The following is a 21,660-nucleotide window of genomic DNA, read 5'->3' as shown; positions in this document are numbered from 1 at the left end:
AAATGTTCCCAAACGTTGGGGCAGCAGAGTACCCCTTTAAGCACACAGTAGCGACTTAGTGCCTTCGAGACTTAAAAACAGCTGTCCACCAATGGTATCCATCCATCCTTGAGAGGACCTGCAGAGAAGAATGGCAGAATATCCCCAAATCCAGATGTGCAAAACTCATGTCTGCCAAAGGTACTGAGTAAAGGGCCTGAATACTCCTGTCCACACGAACCATTTGTTTTTCCTTTTTTAATATTTGAAAAAAAAAAAAGGCCTCAACACAACAAAAATGTGAAAAAAATGTATGGTCTGAAGACTTTCAAAAACGCAATCTTCGTTTTCTGTTTGCCTGTAAATATTTCTTAGGAAATAAAAAAACAAACTAAAATCCTTATAATTTTTTATTAGTGATGCACCGAAATTTGGCTTCCTAAATCTATCAGCCGAAAATGCTCCTTTAGGCATTTTCTGCCGATTGAATTTTCCGCCGAAATTTTAGATGGACGTGGCCCTCTACATCGCCGCTGGGAGGATCAAATAACGATGTAATGTGAAAGTTATTCTGTAGCCTAGCATTACGCCCTCCCTTCTGGTCACATGATTGTGACATAGCAAAGGTCCTGTAGTTTACTGGGAGGTGGCATGATCGTTCCTGGTAAGCATAGTAACCGCAGTCTCATGCGCACTTTACGTATAGCCCTTGTGCTCCGCTCGCCGTCTGTTTCGCAGAGTGGCTGGAGTAATCAGCATGTGTGTGGGGGTAAGCGCTATGCGGGATCCGCACTCCTTGTTCAGGCTCCAAAGTGTGCCGGGGACTGAGCCTGGGCAGAGTAACGATGTGCTGGTCAGCCTGCTCCGGACTGGAGCCAAGAGGCCGCATCATGTGTACCGAGAGATGTACAGGTGATTCTGAGTGCACTATGAGCCTTTTTATAAAAGGAAAGTACAGAGATGTAGTTAACAGGCAAAATTCTATGAATATGTTGCTAATATTCCTAAACACACATTTCTTTCCCCAGACAGTACAGAACTTATCTAATACTAGATTCACATCAGAGAAGTTCGGTGTAGAAAAGCTTTTGTAGCTAAAGGCTAAAAATGTACAACCGATGAGAAGATTCCTCGAAGGATCCTACGTTGTAATGCTGTTATGTAATTTTTTTTTGTGCAGCAATCTCACGTGAAGGATATATAGATGTCCAATTTCATTTATGTCTTCAGGAGGGCTATGCTCATGAACTGTATTCCCATTATATAAACCTTTCCTAAAGCTATACATTTCCTTTACACATTTCACCTTTATCTATCTATCCAATGGTGAGATCACCACAGTAAATGAACAGTGAAGCGCCTACGAAAAGAGTTGGAAAAATTGTAGTATGAAAGATCCAATAACATTGCAGAAAAGAGAGAACATCCATATTCTAGGTCACTTTCACATGGGTTGGGTGTGTTGCAGATATCCCGCAGCAGATTACAGCATCTTTAATTTCAAAATTTTTAAAAATTAAAGAAAAAAAATCACATGCTGATCGACTGCATTGGTTGCTCTTTTAGGACCTTAAGTTAGACTACTACTCCCCCCTGTATCATTAACCTCAGCAAGTGTGATGTAAAGCAGCTGATTTCATGACCTGTACATCTGTGTTTGGTGACAAGGTCAACAAACCTTTTGAACCACAATGTTAAAGTAAACATCCAACCATGCCAGACATTTGTAAGCAAAGCAGTACAAAGCTACTACTGAAGTTGCCCAAGTGCCCAAGTGTGTTAAAAGTTGGCTTAAACGGCTGAGTTTGACCTACCATACCTACCTACCATCATCTGTACTCAGCCTATCATTTGCCACTTTGCATAAACCCACTGTGTGTACATTATATGGGCGGCTTTTATATACAAAGTAAGGGGGGGGGGTGTATCAACACTAAGAGTTAAAATGTTTCTCCCTTGCTTGCTCACAAATTTGCATATTTTGTCATCTGTACGTTCCCATGAATGAACTATTCTAGTCAAGCAAGATTTATAGAGTGGAACTTTTGTGTAAGTTGACTCCAGCCATGAGCATACAAAACACCTACCATATCTGTAAACCATGTAACAATCACTGTACAGATTAAAAATTGTATACATCACTCTCCACGTAGAGGCGTGTACACAAGCCATAAATGGTGTATGGGTGTGTGTAGATAGACATATAAAATACCTACACACACACACAAAGTGCCCGCAGCTTGGAAAATTCAACCTGACCCAGCTCTTCAATACTTCTCACTGTTCAGTAAACACATCTGTACACACATGCAACATAACAATTAAAAATGCACTACATTTGTAGCAATATGATATTATAAATCAATAAAAAAGAAAAAAAAAAACTTTAAAAAAGGGGTAATTTGTTGGGAATTTTTTTATTTTATTTTTTTTTTTATTTTTTTTTTTTTTTTAAATCAACTGATGCCAGAAAGTTAAACAGATTTGTACATTACTTCTATTTAAAAATATTAATCCTTCCAGTACTTGTCAGCTGCTGTATACTACAGAGGAAGTTATTTCCTTTTTTAATTTCTTTTCTGTCTGTCCACAGTGCTCTCTGCTGACACCTCTGTCCATGTCAGGAACTGTCCAGAGCAGGAGGAAATCCCCATAACAAACCTATCCTGCTCTGGACAGTTCCTGACATGGACAGAGGTGTCAGCAGAGAGCACTGTGGTTAGACAAAATAAATTAATGAAGAAAAGAACTTCCTCTGGAGCATACAGCAGCTGATAAGTACTGAAAGATTACAATTTTTAAATAGAAGTAATTTACAAATCTGTTTAGCTTCCTGGCACCAGATGATTTAGAAAAAAAAATGTTTTCCAAAAGGAGTACCACTTTAAAGGGGGTATTCCCATCTGATGAATCATGGAAATATGGCAGGCAGCACTTAGGATCAGTAGAAGGCAAATCCTCACCAATAATAAGAAAGGAAGGGCTACAGTGATTCCACTTCCCGGCCCCATCCTAGTCCTTCTGCGTCACCAACCCAGTCTGAGGATTGATAAAAACTCAGAGGGTGGACCTTCAGATAACATAGTGATGGCATATGATAGTCGTATGTCATCACTTTATAAGATGTAATAGAGATTACAAAAGTTTTGATCTGTTGGGTTCTGTAGGTTGAGACCTTCAACAATGGTCATAAGAACTCTGCTTCTCTCCCTGGTCACTGGGTATGTGCTCTATAGATGGGGGAAGGGGGGGAATTTATCATTCCCTGCATCTGCATAGTGGCAAAAAAAAAAAGTTTTTATGGATGTCCTACACAATTATATGGTTTCACACATTCGTGTCATGAAAAATAATTCAGAACAAACACCTAACATGGTGTGAATTCTGCCTTACTATGTCTTTATAGAAATTAGGGTACAAATCTACATGGAATGTGAGCAGAAATTTGCGACCAATTTTAAAAACCCAAATATATCAATTTGTTGTAGATTTAATGTGAATATACTTAGATCCACATCAACATCCCCCCCCCCATGTGATGGAGTATTGCTAAGACATGCTATCATTTTGTGGTCAATGGAGGTTCAAGCTCTGAGACCCCCTCTGAATGCAGAAAACTATAGTTCTGCAGTACTGTATAAAGGGTACGTTCACACGTGTGGATTTTCGCAGCGTATTTTGCTTCGGATCCGCCGCTGAAGGACCTCCTATATGTTGTCTTTATATGTGCCTGCTCGGAGCGGCAATACGCAGCTCCGAGCAGACACACTGCGATGTGCAAGTCGCCGCGCATGCGGGGTGTACTCTCACACATCGCGCCCACTGCCCCTGCTCAATGAGCTAGGCCGAAAGCTGCCGCGATGTGAGCGTATACTGCGCATGCGCGGCGACTTGCACATCGCAGTGTGTCTGCTCGGAGTGGCGTATTGCCGCTCCGAGCAGGCAAATATAAAGACAGCATATAGGAGGTCCTTCAGCGGCGGATCCGAAGCAAAATACGCTGCGAAAATCCACACGTGTGAACGTACCCCTAGTGCTGCCCCCTCCCTGCACAGGGGTGCTTGCTGCTCCCTCCCTGCACAGGGGTGCTTGTGGCCGCCACTTGTACAGGAAACAGGGTTTACAAACAGTATTTTGGCCTCTAATCTGATCCGCATTTCGGTCAGTATATTTACTAAAACAAGCAGTGGGTCCAACATACTAAGAAAAGAAAAAAAGTCCTTTCATTATAGTTGTGTTTGTTCCAATTCTTCGCAAAAAAATTACTGCGCAGAATAGGGTGTGTGAACCCATCCCTAATCTGAGTACCATGCTGATCTGCAGGCCGGGAAGTAGACACCTTTGCTGCTATTTGGGAACTCATCCAGTTATCAGATTGGTTTTCTTCACCTCAATGAATTGCTATTTTTCTATTTAGTTGACATTTTCCTGTCTCTTAAAGGGGTACACCGGCGGAACTTTTTTTTTTTTTTTTAAATGAACTGGTGCCAGAAAGTTAAGACAGATTTGTAAATTACTTCTATAAAAAAATATATATATATAAATCTTTATCCTTCCAGTACTTATTAGCAGCTGTATGCTACAGAGGAAATTCTTTGATTTTTGAATTTCTTTTTTTGTCTTGTCCACATTGCTCTCTGCTGACATCTCTGTTCGTTTCAGGAACTGTCCAGAGCAGCATAGGTTTGCAATGGAGGATTTTCTCCTGCTCTGGATAGTCCCTGATACAGGCATCAGGTGTCAGCAGAGAGCACTGTGGACAAGACAAAAGAAATTAAAAAAAGCAAAGAATTTCCTCTGTAGCATACAGCTGCTAAGAAGTACTGGAAGGATAAAGATTTTTTTTTTTTTAATAGAAGTAATTTACAAATCTGTTTAACTTTCTGGCACCAGTTAATTTTTAAAACTAATAAAAAAAGAAATAAAATAAACGTTTTCCACCGGAGTACCCCTTTAACCCTAGATCAGTGTTTCCCAACCAGGGTACCTCCAGCTGTTGCAAAACTACAACTCCTAGCATGCCCGGACAGCCTTTGGCTGTCCGGGCATGCTGGGAGTTGTAGTTTTGCAACAGCTGGAGGCACCCTGGTTTGGGAAACATTGCCCTAGATGCATGGCTGAAAAGTTAAGTCGCTATTGACCATGTACAACATAGCCATGAATGTACCTGCCTAGAAAATAAAGCTGTGTTTTAAGATTGCCATCTTATTCGCTATACATTTGGCCCCAAAAAAAAAAAATCCTTAAAGCCATAATAGAAATAACATTTTAAAGCTTATTATCCCTGCCAGGTCATTCAGAAAGGATTGGAAACATATCAGGATCTCGAAAAACCCATGAGCTTTTATACAACACAAGGCAATTCTACTTTATACTACAAACACTCTGTATTACAGCGTCTGCGTGGTCACGCAATTTGATGAATGCACATTGTACATAATACCGCAGTTGCATAAAAATGATGCAACCACCGCTGCAAGGAAGCCCAGCAGAAAACAATAAGCCCTCACTTTTGTAACGTGCCGGATAAATGCAGCGCTCAGGCAGAGTTGTCGGCTTGTGTCAATCAGCAGGGCTTTTGTTAAATGAGGGCACCGAGAAACACACCCCTTTGTTACAGCGCCCAACTTTATTTACTCTGCTACAGCAGTAGATCTGACAATTGCTTACATGGCTTTTCTGTGCTGCAGCAATACTACATATATTATCATTGTACAAACACGGCTAAAAGGGTCCAGCTGGACACCAGGATAAGCAATAGCATATAATGTAATCAACTAATGGGCACATTTAGCATTTCAGAATAAGGCACAGCAGAAATACTGGTACTACAGGGCTGGGCAGGGAGACCTCAAGCTTTTCTTCCTTTCGTTAGTTATTAACCTTTTCACAAAAAGACATTCTATCAATGAGTAAAATATCATCTGTAAAGTGTGTGTGTGTATTTCACAAGCAGCTTCAGGAGTATTGCATTGTTACCTCGTAATACTTATTTGACTAAATCTATCAGAAAACAAATAAATCCTTTTAAAAACAAAAAACAACAAAACAATCACACAACGGACTTTATGCTCACATGGCCGTCTAGACTCCTCCCGTTCTTCTCCCTTCAAAAAGAAAAAAAGGACAATAACGGATGCAAACGGATGTTATCCATTTGTATGCGTTTGGTTTCGTTATTGTTCAGATTAATAAACAACATTTTTTTTTGTTTTGTTTTGTTCCGAGCATGCTCAGAAGTAAAAACTGATTGAAAACACAGATGCCATTAAAGGCTCATCCGTTTTCCATAGACTTCAATGTTAAATTTACTGTACCCGTTTTTTTCTTCAGTTTTTTTGACGGAAGAAAAAATACTGCAGAAGTGAGTGCAGACGGCTACAAACGGATGTAAACGGATTGTAAAAAAAAAAAAAATCCCGTTGACATGAATGGGATTTTTTAACACAGTTTTTCGTCAGTTTACACTGAACGGAAACTGGGATAAAACAAAAAAACGGGGACAGACATGGTTGTCTGTCTTTCCCCATTTTTATTTTCTCCGTTTAGGTTCCGTTGTTTCTGCTTGTAGATTGATTACAAACTGTGGTAAAATAATCTCATTGATGTCAATGGGATTTTTTATATATATATATATATTAAAAAAATGTATTTATTTATTTATTTTTTTATTCATTTTTGTTTGTTTGTTTGTTTACAGGAGAAAAGATGGTGCATGCAGTATTTTTTCCCCCATCAAAAACACAAAAGAAAAAAGGATACAGTAAATTTAACATTGAAGTCTATGGAAAACGGATGAGCCTTAAATGTCATCCGTTTGCATCCGTTTTTTGATCCATTTTTACTTCCGAGCATGCTCAGAACAAAAAAAAATTTTTTTTGTTTATTAACTGAGTAATAACGGATCCAGACATCCGTTTGCATCAGATATTGTCTTTTTTATTTTTTTTATATGTCAGTTTTTATTTTTGACGGGAGAAGAACGGGACGGGTCTAGACTGCCGTGTGAACGCAGCCTTAAAACGGTCATATCCAATTGTGCAACAAAGACATACACCATAGTTTTAGACAAAGCTATACTGGGTTTTTGATGAAAGCACCAGATGGATCCACCATATATCCAATGACAATGGCCATGTTACCCATTTCAATTAATATCTGTTGAAAAGTAGCATTTTCTTAATATTCAGACACTTTATATCCCATATATAAAGCTAGGAAAAGCTTTTTTCAGTTATTTATGACTGAACCCAAGTTGACATTTAAACAGTACCTTAATAAATTCGCTACATTTTATTTCTCTACAGTGTTTTCCGAAGAATGTCTGGATGATCACTATATCATGACGCCTTCATCACATACAATAATATTGTGATATGAAGAGATGTGTTTTGTGCCTCTTATATAGGCCCATGATCGAGCAACTAGAAAGTAGAGTAGTGGGTCAGAGTAGAAAAGTCATCCTATTTCTGGACCCATTTTTACCAATCTGCTTTTTTTTGATGCATTTTACTCCAAAATTAAGCAACTATGTGGTGTGTTTATCCATTCATTTGCTCCATGCAAGACATGGAAGACTGCTTGGCCAGGACTTAGACATGTATAGTAAGTCACAAAAAAAATAAAATAAAAAAATAGAAAGAAAAACAAAGTTGCATCTCTACTAGACACAGAATGTGAAGGTTAAAAGGCAGTGATACACACAATTCTAAAATAGGGTACATATGTCACTAATTTCGCCTTGCTTTAATGTCAATCTTGACTAAAATGATTATCTCAGATAAATGTGGCGACTGTGTCTGCAATACAAGCAGCTGCCTGTTTAGAAGAGAGAGACAAATATGCTTCATACATACTATATTACTCATTTATTTCTTCTATTATATACATTGCATAATGCTTACATATCCTTTCAGAACCACGTATAGCATCATTTAAAATAAAGACCGATCAACCATAACAATAAAACCCAGATAAATAAAAAAACAAAGTTTCGGCACTCCCAGAGAAGTCCTCTCTTTATTCTATTAGTTTACATAGCATAGTGAATAGAAAGGACATGGGATACAGCTTCATCTAGACCCTCGATTTGTTTGATCCCACAGAGGTTCAGTTAAATTGAGATCCTCAGAGGCAAAGTTATTATTTTGAGCTTTTCCTCAGTGTGTTACTATGCCACTGCTATTAAATGGGACTGTCAGATACAAACACTTTTGATATGTTGTAAAGCATGCAAAGCCAATAGGTTTTGCAATTGCTTTCATTAGAAAACTTTCAGTATTTCATTCTGAAAAAGCCAGTCAAACAACTGCCTCCCCCCCCTGCCTGTTTGGACACATACTAGTCCTGCTGTGTCCATGCATCATCACCTGTGTCATGGACACACTTCCTTGATTGACAGAAGTGAGCGCAGGGCTCACAGCTGGAGGAAAAATCCTCCCACTGTCAGCTTGTGTCCGTGACAGTCAGTGTGGACAAGCTGGGAGTTGTAGTTTTGTTCATGCTAGGGGAGACGTGAGCACACAGCATACTGAGGGAGGGGGTGGACACCTGAACAGTGAGACCACGCCCCCTCCCTTTGAGAGGAATTCAGACTAGTGAGCTACATTAAAAGTGCAATTAAAAAATAAATAAAGGTGCTAGACACAAAAATTAGATGTACATTGTCAGGATTAGGTACTGAGTAAGTGTTGGATCTGACGTGTACGCTTTAAATAATACTGCTGTAATGGAAAGGTAGGTGGATTGTGACAACGTTTAGGTGGGTTGTACAAGTCAATGTTACAGCCAGATCAATGTCAGGGTCTCACAGAAGAATATTGCCTCTGCCAGCTTGTCCATAATGCACATAAATGCAGCTAACTATACAATTTAAAATAAATGTGATTCATGAAGCCTTTATTCAATTTCTTTACAGCCCATTTTGATGTTCACGTGCCCATTGTAAGCACCTCTGGCAGTGGACAGGTATTATGGACACTATTCTATAATAATGGGCTCTCTTTTTCAGTAATTTGTGCTACCATAGCTCTTTTGTGGGATTGGACCAGCCTTCGCTCCTCATGCGCATTCAATGACCCTTAGGTGCCTATGATCATACTTTGTTTACCAATTATATTCCTTGGACCACTTTAGGTAGGTACTAACCACCAAAGCATACCATAAAGACCCAACAAGAACTGCTGTCTTAAAGATGCGATCACCCAGTCATCTAGCCAACACGTATTAGGGTGCGTGCACGCTGAGGAACGCACGCTGAGGAACGCACGCTGAATCTCTGCTCCCGGAATTCAGTGAGCGGAGATTCAGCCTGGCAGCCGGCGGTAGGACCGCAAGGCCCTGCGGCGTCACCATTGGCAGCTATGCAGTGCTCACGGAATTCCACTCAAATAATGAACATGTTCTTTCTTTGAGCAGAACAATTTCAGCGGTGGAATTGTCCGCCGCTAAAATACCTCAGTGTGAACTGGTCCCGCGGAAGACCCATTCACGCTGATGCTAATGTTCACCAAACGGAATTCCGCGCAAATTACGTAGTGCGACCGTACCCTTAAATCTTGTAAAAATCACGATCCTTAGGGCCTATGCACACTATTTCCATCCAAAGACATTCCGTGTGGAGATTCTACCGTAGCAGCCTCCCATTGTTTTCAATAGGATTTTGCTGCATTGTGCACTTTGCATAGTTTCTGTAATGGAAATTCCAATTCCGGACTCCACTGAAGGAATTAACATGTTGATTCTTTTGGCGGAATACAACAAGGAACTCCATTGTCGTCAATGGAGATGGCGCATTTCCGTATGGTCATAGCGTTGATTCATTACCACGGCACCTGCTGCAAATTGAACGTCCACCCAGAATTTCTACAGGTGGATATTATGTTGTGGGCACAGACCCTTACTTTTGCTCATTTTTGCTGCTACCAACACATCAAGGAATACTAGTTCCATTGCTAGCTAGAATACCCCACTCCTTTACAGGTGACACTGTCAAAACTAGAGATGAGCGAACTTCCAGTAATTCGAATCTTCACAAACTTCTCGGCTCGGCAGTTGATGACTTATCCTGCATAAATTAGTTCAGCTTTCATGTGCTCCGGTGGGCTTGAAAATGTGGACACAGTCCTAGGAGAGAGTCTTCTAGGACTGTATCCACCTTTTCCAACCCACCCAAGCACCTGAAAGCTGAACTAATTTATGCAGGATAAGTCATCAACTGCCGAGCCGAGAAGTTTGTGACGAATCGAATTTACTGTAAATTCGCTCATCTCTATTCGTGACAAATCGAATTACTGGAAGTTCGCTCATCTCTAGTCATAACCATTGCTATTCACTGCACCGATCAGTGGCATAAATGCAAGAATCAATCAGTAAAAGGGGGGGTGGGGGTTCACACACACACACACAGCTTTTTTTTAGCCAGAGTCTGAAGTAGACTCAAAAGGAAAAAAATATATAAATGTTCTTACACTTGTGTGTGTGTGTGTAACCACCCTACAGAAGCACTTCGTTAAACAAATTCAATGCAAGTCTAACAAAACCTGACAAATTCCCCTATATAAAAGTTCACATCTATAAAATCTTAAAAAATAACCAGAACACAACCATGTACTGTAACACCAAAGCAAAATAAAATAAACAAACACAACAAACACCCTCCAGAATACTGCAGTAACTGTTACTGCGACTTTAATACCAGGAATGCTGAAGTAACCGATAGCAGGAAATGCAATAATTGTTGTAGGCATATGCCTGTATCCAAGGACAAAAGGGTAACTAAAACAGCAGCCGGAAAATGGTAAAATTATCTCCTATGCATCAAGCTTCTATGTCACTTGAAAGCCAAACCCACAACTAAAAAAGAAAAAAAGTAAAAAAAAACAGGAGCATTAAATAACACTGGCCTAGTTCTAGAAATCAAAGACCTAAACATACAACAGCGGGCTCGATGCATCAACACAAATGCCTTTTATGTTAAATAGGAACAAAATATAGTTTACTGCCACCAACCTCCTAAAACATCAGAAGCATACAGGATATCTAGTCATTTGAGTAAAACAACTTTGGCAGCATACCATCCGGTTTTTCGTTGAGGTTTTAAATGGAAGTGTAACAAAGAGAAAAAAAACATAAAAGCTTAAAAAACAATATCTAACGAAATGCACGTGAATGCAGGAAAAGGCCATATAGCGCTCATCTGCTTTAAAATAATTCATTTGGTGTTGGCCTGTGGAATGTCAACTCCTCCACAGAGTCAAGGAGGGAATGCAAGCATTCAGGCATACAGCGATATTATGAGATCTTCACACTCTCATAGCAACTATCATGTTATAGTCTCACAGTTCTCCGCACACAGGAGAGGTGGTTTCTTTTTAGTGTGTGCATCTACGTTAAGATCACCATCTATTGCAGTGTTTCCCAACCAGGGTGCCTCCAGCTGTTGCAAAACTACATCTCCCAGCATGCCCGGACAGCCTTCGGCTGTCCGGGCATGCTGGAAGATGTAGTTTTGCAACAGCTGGAGGCACCCTGGTTGGGAAACACTGATCTATTGAGTCACTGGGGAAAATATGTAAATGAAAAGATTTCATTTACATAATCAATAATAAAAGATGTAGAGATGGTTGAGAATTTTAAAGGGGTACTCCACCGGAAAACTTTTTTTTATTTATTTATTTATTTTTTTTTTTTTAATCAACTGGTGCCAGAAAGTTAAACAGATTTGTAAATTACTTCTATTTAAAACTCTTTACCCTTCCAGGACTTATTAGCCGTTATATGCTCCACAGGAAGTTCTTTTCTTTTTGAATTTCCTTTCCTTTCTGGCCCCTGGTTTTTGCTTTTCACGCACAGGTAGGTTAGCGTTAGGTCCCGTGCCATTTGAGAAACCTTGGCGTTGGTGTGCGGGCTCTGGTGTGTCCTTAATATAAGGATACACTGGCGAATGTCTCAATTTTAACATCAGTGTTGAGGGATAGCCAATGTCATTGTATACATCTACCACAGTAGTGCACCCATATTCCTGTATTATTCTAATTGTTACACATCCACACTGTTTATCTGGTGTAGGATTCAATTGTGGCACTTGTAGTCCGCTGCAGGAACCCTCCATTGAATGCATTTTTATGCTGGGGATCGCCCCTAGCAACGGACTACAAGGGCAGGATCTGCTCCCCCAGTATATATGCACAACTGCATTTGGGGTTGAGCACCTCCAGCCATTTGAGACCACGTTTTTTGTTGTTGTTTAAGAATTTCCTTTCTGTCTGACCACGGTGCTCTCTGCTGACACCTCTGTCCGTGTCAGAAACTGTCCAGAGTAAGTGCAAATCCCCATAGCAAACCTCTCCTGCTCTGGATAGTGATGTCAGCAGAGAGAACTGTGGTCAGACAGAAAGAAAATTCAAAAAGAAAAAAGAACTTCCTGTGGATCACACAGCAGCTGATAAGTACTGGAAGGATTAACTTTTTTAAATAGAAGCAATTTAAAAATCTGTTTAATTTTCGGCACCAGTTGATTTTTTTAAAACATGTTTTCCATTTTTTTAAAGAGTACCCCTTTAATGGTAACGGTTTACAAGGAACTGTTCATAGGCCAAACTGACTGTATCCTTAGGAACTATCAATAGTTGACTACTGGGGGTTTAGTGTTAGCCCCCCTGATGATCAGCTCTTAGAAGGGGGCAGGCAGAGTTCTGTACTTTTCCTAACGGATGGTATTACAGCTCAATCCTATTTACTTGAATGCTTGTAAACTAATAGCAGATGTAGTCAATACAGTACAGATATGGGCCTGGTAAACAATGAGTGGGAAGCAGCGCTTTGCTGGATCAGACAAACCATCTAGTGCTGGATAACCCCTTTAAAGTAATACTAAAAATACTATATGAGTAAAGTTCCTTGAACCCTATATCAGTGAGACCAGAAACATTAGTACCGTATATACTCGATTATAAGCATTGTTTTCCAGCACGATTTTTTGTGCTGAAAACGCCCCACCTCGGCTTATACTTGAGTGAACTCTCCGCCTGTCAATCCCTTCATCAGTAGTAGCGAATGAACATCCCTGTGCGGCAACGTCAAGGCAATGTCACTAGTCTGGGGCCGGGCCCGGAGTGTGGAGAAGAGGGCCCCCCCCCCCCCGGTGCAAATGGACAGCCCGGAAAGACTAACCCTCCCCACCGTACGGTCCCTGCAGCATAGATGGCCCAGACCAGCTCACCCTTCCTTCCCACCGAGAGGAGGAGAGTAGAAAACTAAAGAGGGGTCTGGATGATGCCGATGGCCGCAGTGGTCTTCAACCTGCGGACCTCCAGAGGTTTCAAAACTACAACTTCCAGCATGCCCGGACAGCCAACTGCTGTCCGGGCATGCTGGGAGTTGTAGTTTTGCAACATCTGGAGGTCCGCAGGTTGAAGACCACTGATGAAGGGATTGACAGGCGGTGATGATGAAGGGGGGGGGATGATGACGGGGTCTGGATGATGACATGGGGGGTGATTATTTCCCACCCTAGGCTTGTAGCCGAGTCAATAACTTTTCCTGGGTTTTTGGGGTGAAATTAGGGTCCTCGGCTTATACGGTATATCTTATATTCTATAGTATATAGCATCAGAAAAGTTTATAGAGATTCAGCAATCTGTATAAAACTGCATATTAGAGGGTAGAGGACCTCCTCAAAGAAAGCCTAAAGATGGATCTCAACAAGCAATCTATCACTTCTTATTAACACAAGGAGTATGACATTATTGGAGAATCCAAATGACCTGGTGAGACAAATTTCTGGACTCAAGCATATACCATTTAAAATAAATAAATAAAACAAAAACACACAGTAAATACATAAAGAGGTGTTAAATATTTGCTGTAACAATCCTCAGTGTTGATATATTCAGGTCTCATCCAGTTTGTTGCCTGAACATTTAACCAAAAACCCGGTAGTGGCACAGATAAGTTGTAGTTAACCAAATATTAAAAGGGGTAAAGTGGAAAACATTTATTTATTTATTTTAAATCAACTGGTGCCAAAAAGTTAAACAGATTTGTAAATTACTTCTATTAAAAAAATCTTAATCCTTACAGTACTTTTCAGCTGCTGTATACTACAGAGGAAATTCTTTTCTTTTTGGATTTCTTTTCTGTCTGACCACATTGCTCTCTGCTGACACCTCTGTTTATTTTAGGAACTGTCCAGAGCACCACATGTTTGCTATGGGGATTTTTTCCTGCTGTTGACAGTTCCTGACACAGACAGAGATGTCAGCATAGAGCACTGTGGACAGACAGAAAACAAAAATCCAAAAAGAAAAGAATTTCCTCTAAGGTAAAAAGCCACTTATAAGTACTGCAAGGATTAAGTTTCTTAATAGAAGTAATTTACAAATCTGTTTACCTTTCTGGCACCAGTTGATTTATAGAACATAATTAAAAAAAAAAAAAAAGTTTTCCACTGGAATACCCCTTTAAGGTTCTAACAATGACATACATAGTAAGGCTTTCACGTTCAACAGGATACAATTTCAAAACATTATATGCTCTCCGGGTACAGGTTACAGCACTGAAATCTGTGGACAATATCAATGTCACCGTGGTTCTAAATACAACATGGCAGCTCGGGGAGTCAGAATGCAGACCATTAAAAGGGTCAGATGTCTAATGTTTGTACATTTTCGTTTTTGGAACATTCCAACAGACTCCTGAATGGTGTGGTGTGGTGTGCGCATTAAGTATCCTAGCAAGCCAAAATGGCTTTTTAAATGAAGTGCAGCGAAATCTCTTGTCTTCTAAGAAGCAGCTGTTACCATTTAGACATCTGAAAAGCATAACTACCAGCAAGACAGCACAATCACTATCCCGCTCTCTCTCATTGACATAAAAGGGTTAACCCTAGTAGCCTAATAAATTACTTTAAAAGGCATTGTCACATCTCTGATGGCCATATGTTTGCCCAAAGAGCTTCCAAATCTCAACAACAAAATCTGTAGACGGGACTTTGCTGACACACCAATACCTTACATTGGTTACTTACACTATAGTAGTATAAAATAAATACCCATCAGTCCACCGCCTCCAGTACTACTTGGAGAACTTGTGTCCATTCCATACAAACTTTACACAAAACTTGGTCTCAATGTGCAATGCAAAAATAAAACATATCCGGTCATATTACATTACATTGTTTACCCCAATGGCAGTGTTGGCTACTTCTAAGAAGAGTTCACTCGTGTTCATATAAGGCTGCGTTCACACGGCCGTCTAGACGGCCGTGTGAACGCAGCCTTATATGAACACGGGACCCTTCTCCCGTCAAAAATAAAAACAGACTTTAAAAAAAACAAAAAAAAAAAAGCGACAATAATGGATGTTATCCGTTTGTATCCATTTGGATATGTTATAGTTCAGTTAATAAACCAAAAAAATGTTTTTGTTCTGAGCATGCTCAGAAGTAAAAACATTAAATAAAATGGATTGAAAAAACGCATGCAAACAGATGCCATTAAAGGCTTATCCGATTTCCATAGACTTAAGTGTTAAATTTACTGTAACCTTTTTTTTTATTTTTATTTTTTTTTTTTCGTTTTTTGGAGGCAAGAAAAAATACTGCATGTGCCATTTTTTTCTGCCGTCAAAAAACGGAAATTAGTGCAGACGGGTACAAATGGATTTTTTTAAAAAATCCCATTGACATGAATGGGATTTTTTTAAAACAGTTTTTAATCCGTTTACAGCCTGCAAGAACAGAACCGAAACGGGGAGGGAAAAAAAAAAAGGGGGACAGGCGGCCATGTGAACGCACCCTTACCCGTCCCACCATACGGCAAAAGACATCCACACCTGGAGCACAACAATGACCGGGATAACACTCGACAATATTGCTATGGGTCACACATTAAAGTCAACATGCCAAACACAGCTGACACTTTCTACATACAGCTCCAATGTAATGAAAGTAGCTGAAAAAACAAACCCTATTTAGGCGCGGAGGCAGGATATAGTGCTCGCCAGCTGCAGAGGTACAATTTTAGGAGTCTATTTCTCAAGCTCTGATGTCACTACTCCAAAACTTTTCATAGAACAGTGGATAAATAAATACAGTGCAATGTGCCTATATAGCAGTGCTTTGAAAACAGTGCGTCTCCAGCTGTTGCAAAACTACAACTCCCAGCATGCCCGGACAGCCTTTGGCTGTCCGGGCATGCTGGGAGTTGTAGTTTTGCAACAGCTGGAGATGCAAACACTTAGGGTGCGTTCACACTGAGTAATTCATGAGGAATTTACTCAAGTAATTATTCTTGAATTCTCCGCTTAGAAATCTGCTTTGCCATTGACTTCAATGTATTTAACTCTGCACTGTTCACACTGCGTAAATTCCGCTAGAAGAAAGAACATGCACATTATTTTTGCAGAATACGCGAGCAGAAGTCCATTGAAGTCAATGGTAAAAAAAATTCCGCTTGAAATCGTTCCCGCGAAAAATAAATAAATAGGGAAATTCCAATTGGTGGTTGTAGTCCAACAAAAAAACTGTTTCCTCCTATATTCCGCGCGGAAAATCTGCACGGAATTCTGCGTTAGTTCCTAACGATTTTCGCACAAAATTAGCAAAAAAAAAAAAAAAAGCTTTAATTCTGTGGCTGAATTTTTACGTGAGTATTACTCTCCTATTCCTCAGTGTGAACTTATACAGAGTCTCCATTATCAAACCACAATATATCGTTTACGGCATGTCATCTAGTACAGGATATGGAAAATCCAATGCTTTAAAGGAGTAGTCCAGTGGTGACTCAGTGGTGAGCAACTTATCCCCTATCCTAAGGATAGGGGATAAGTTGCAGATCGCGGGGGGTCCGACCGCTGGGGCCCCCTGCGATCTCCTGTACGGAGCCCCAACAGCCCGCAGGAAGGGGGCGTGTCGACCTCCGCACGAGGCGGCGGCCGACACGCCCCCTCAATACAACTCTATGGCAGAGCCGAAGCGCTGCCTTCGTCAATCTCCGGCTCTGCCATAGAGATTTATTGAGGGGGCGTGTCGGCCGCCGCTTCATGCGGGGGTCGACACCCGCTATCTGGGCCGATCTGGGTCGGACCCCCCGCGATCTCAAACTTATCCCCTATCCTTAGGATAGGGGATAAGTTTTTCACCACTGGACTACCCCTTTAACTGAAGAGAAGTGACACCATGACTTTTTGCAGTGCTCAAGCACTCTGTGTGCGCTAAATAATAGAAGAATTATTATTAATATTATTTTTACTTGTATATAAAAAGGACCTCAAAAAATCAAAACTGCTTCCCAGAACTACTGGGGAGGGAGAGAATGCTAAAAGGTATGTTCACACGGCGGTTCTGTACTATACTTTAGTGGAAGTAGAAGACCTTTTTCTATTGCCCTATTAGGTTGGGTTCACACAGGTGAAAATATGTGGAATGTCCGCCCCAAAAAACACAAGCAGACATTCCGCAGGCGGACGCTAGGACCACTTGGAAATGCACCATCTCATAAGCGGCAGTGCATTTCCGTGTGGACAAGTCTATTCTTTTTGTGGACGCCGGAATCCAATTGAAATCAATAGATCTCTGCTGCTGCGTGAAGTCCATGTGGAATTCTACCGTGTGAACATTGGAAATTTTTGGGCTGACACTCAACAGACTGCACATGCCAGCAGAGCACATCTGTGCTAGAACCGCTCGGAAATACGCTGTTTCCATAGACAGAAATGTGTTTCTGAGTTGATTTTGCAGAACGAGTTCTGCCATGTGCATGGTACAGCAAAATCAAAGTAAAAAGACAATGGGACTCTGCTGCAATGGAATTTCCTAGAGGGATTTTTCTGCCGGATTCCACTGAGTGATCGAAGCCTTAGGCTCACATTCCCTCTTATCAACAAAAGATGACTAAGAAAGGGCATCAGAAAACATATATTGGGGGAGATTTATCAAAGCTGTCTATGTCCCGCATCAATATTGACCAAACTACAGAGAGTTAGTCTGGTCTATTGTGCGCCTAATTTATCAAAAGTCGCACGGCTCTTGATAAATTCTGCGGATGGACTTCGTGATCTATGCCTTAGACTGTATTTAAACCTGCTCCAGCACGGTCTGACATTTCAGCGTACTTTCAGCCGATGCGATTTGTCGCTATTGATAAATTCAGCACCAATGCATTTTTCTGTCTAAAATAGACTAGAATGCATCATGTTCTAAAAATCCTCTAAAGCAAAAGTCGCAAAAAAGTTGCACATATTTAGACTGCGACTTTCTGTGCAACAAATTTAGACAGGAAAAAACTGTCTAAATTCTATGATAAATCTCCCCCATTGTAGTGACTGCTTATACCTGCTATGATCAACTAAGGATACGCTCCGGATTTTGTCAGCATTTAGCTATGGATTCAACATCTAAACCCTAAAATAAATATATGGTTTATGCAAATAAAGGAGGGTCTTTATCCTCCATCCACACATAATAGAAAAAGTCCACACAGATTAAAAAACACTAAAAACTTGCAGCATTTTATACATGAAAAAGTTGCAGGCTAACCCTAATAAACAATTACAGTGACATTAATCCCCATGTGGACTCGCTGGCACACTTGTGGCAGAAATCAAACTTATAGGCTCAGACTTCTGTCAGGGATTCAAAACTTGCAGATTTTCCACGGCAGCCCAATCGCGGGGGGTGATCCACTATAGTGGTAGCCGGAGGGCTTACCTCTGATTCCCTGGTGTCCGTGGCTCTGTCATTGACAGAACCTGGCTGGACTGGAGCACACAGATCAACGGAGTTCAATAGAACTCTTAATCTGTATAGGGAATCTAATGATTCCTCCTAAAAGTCCCCTAAGGGACTAATAAAGTGTAAAAAAAAAAAAAATTATAAATTAATAAAAGTTTAAAAAGACACACATTAAAGGAAAACTCCGGAATAGGAAGATTATCGTCCATACTGCCGGCAGTAAAAAAAATAAACAGGTACATAACTTCCTTCGCTCCCCCAGTGCCTCCGGTTACGAAAACGTCACCTTGCTGCTCAGCCTATCGCCGGCCAAGTTGTGGCCAGTGATTGGCAGTATGACTTGCTGACCACCAGCAACCAGGAAAAGGATCGCGGCGGATGCCGGAGCCGGTAACCGGAGAAGCGAAGGAAGGTATGTACCTGTTTATTTTTTTTACTGCCGGCAGTATGGACAATAAATTTCCTTTTCCGGTGTTTTCCTTTAACCCCTTCCATATTAAAAGTTTAAACTTAATAAAAATAAACATATTTGGTATCACTGGGTGTGTAATTGTACGAACTATTAAAATATAACATTATGTATCCCGTACAGTAAGTGACAAATGTAAAAAAAAAATATCAAATACCAAACCACAGAATTGCAATTTTTATAATATCCCAGGAAAAAAAAAAAAGTTAAAAGTGATTAAAAAGTCAGATCAATACCAAAATGGTACAGATACAAAAAACTAATTATGGCAGAAAAAATTAGCCCTCATACAGCATCGTATGTGAAGGGGGGAGAAGGAGCTACAGGGGTCAAAAAAATGGCAATTAAAAAATTTCGAAAAAGTTCCACATTTTTTTTAATTAGTAAAACATGATGGAAGCTGGTATTGCTGTAATCAGGCTGGCCTGAAGTATCAAAATAACATGTTAACTCAACCACAAGGTAATTTGCTAAATTATCTCATATTATTTCAATTTCACTTCAATATTTTTTTGTTTCAGAGCATATGTTATGGAAAAATTTAAAGGCATCATTATAGCAGTTCGTTATGGCTATTATAGGGCGAGGAGGGGAGAAAAAAAAAAAAGTGTAAAAGTGGATCGTCATGAGGGACAAGTAGATTTTGCTCCAAGTAGTTTTTTATTAAAATGTCCACACCCCAGCAGGTTGTATTGACTCTCTCTCTCCTCAAAAGCAGCAGACATCTCTAAACATATAAAAGCCATTTCTAAGAGAAGACATGCCGAGACACGTGTTGCTGCAGTAAACAGGAAAAGATCCCATAAGGCAGAGCTGCACTAAATATCACATTAAGGGAATGTTCACATGTACCATATCCAGTGTCTATTTTAGGACTAAAATCCAAACATAATGCTGCACATTTTAGGTTGCGTCCAATGATTGAAAGAACAAAGTGAATAATAAACTTTTCACACTCCACAGCATATATGCAACATGTGATCGTACATACCCCAAGTGTTTTCACTGATCTTTGGGCAGTTGTGACTGTGAGTTATACCAAATGCTGCCTGTTCACATGTCTGTTATGGGTAACTACAGTAGTACAAACTTTTCAATATAGGCCATTTTCACACTACAGGTATCATCCTATAAAAAAAACCTCCGTAGTTACTACCGGCAAAAAGTCTTGAAAACGGCCGTCAAAAAATCCCATTCATGTCAATGGGATTTTTTGAACATCCTTTTGCATCAGGCGTGTCCGTTTTTACTAATATCAGTTATTTTTGCCGGCACAAAAATAAAAAATGGTGAAAAATCGGACATAAAAATTTAAAGGGGTTATCCACTATAAGGTGATTTTAGTATGTACCTGGCAGACAGTAATGGACATGCTTAGGAAGGATCTGCGCTTGTCTTGGGGCTAAATGGCTATGTTGTGAGATTACCATAACACTGTGGATATCTTTTTGTGAACTAGGTATTTCCTATTTGACTTTTCTGGGTTTTTTTTATACTACAAATCCCACAATTCCATCTTCCTCCCTCCCACACATCAGCCACCCCACCCATTGAAACATAAATCAGCTGCATCCATTCAAAAGACCAGTGGTTTTCAATCAGGGTGCCTCCAGCTGTTGCATTAGTTGCAGATTGATCCCTCCCCCCATTGAAGCAGACAGGCTCCCTGTCATCAGCTGACTATTGAGCCAGGTCTCTGCCATATTGCAAGATGGGAAAAATCTGAGACAACAGTCATTTTGTATGCTGATAAAAATAAATATTGGGGTGAAAAATCACAGAAGAATTGTGAGAAAACCGTCACACACAGGTACAGACACTATATTATGAACTAAACTAACTTCACAGCCCCTGCAGCATAGTCAAATTCCTGGAATACCCCTTTAACATTGAAGTCTATGTGAACTGGATGTTCAAAAAAAAAAAAAAAAAAAAAAAAAAAGGTTTTTTTAACATCCGTTTTTTGTACTGAGCATGCTCAGTACAGCTTTACAAAAAAAAAAGTTAAAAACCTGATAAATAAGACAAAAAACGGATGTAACTGGTAATAACTGATGAACATCATCAGGTTTTCTAAGAAAAAAACATTAAAAATAACGGATGATGGTCATCAGTTATCCGTTATTACTAGTTATTGTATCAGTTTTTTGTAAAATAACGGCAGTAAAAAAGCAGGACGATATCTGTAATGGGAAAGGGGTCATACACGGAAGAAGAAGAAAAAGAAGCTGTACAGTGGTTTTCACAAGAAAGCACAAAAGAAAATGTAAAAATAGATCCCAAGCCAAGAAAGAAGAACCTGAGAGCACAAATTCACCAACTGCCATAAACAAAGTGAGGCCCTCCCTGCACGTCACCATATACTTAGCATAATAGGAAAATTAACATGAGAGCTATGAAGAACAACAGACTAATCCCAGGAGCTAAGTAGCTATTGACATGTATCTGGGTTCAATTTGTTCTAAAGATCCAAAAGTCA

At 40.1% G+C, this 21,660-nt stretch overlaps 1 protein-coding gene across 5 annotated transcripts in view; it reads right to left on the bottom strand.

Annotated features, from left to right (window-relative positions):
- The window catches only part of ZNF516 (zinc finger protein 516), a 120,855-nt gene that overhangs the window by 87,720 nt on the left and 11,475 nt on the right, over positions 1–21,660 (bottom strand). The window lies entirely within an intron of this gene.

This window comes from Hyla sarda, chromosome 5, assembly GCF_029499605.1.
Source record: "Hyla sarda isolate aHylSar1 chromosome 5, aHylSar1.hap1, whole genome shotgun sequence".
Classification (NCBI taxonomy): Eukaryota; Metazoa; Chordata; class Amphibia; order Anura; family Hylidae; genus Hyla; species Hyla sarda.
Note: the sequence above shows the minus strand (reverse complement) of the source record. Positions and strands in the feature narration are given on the sequence as shown.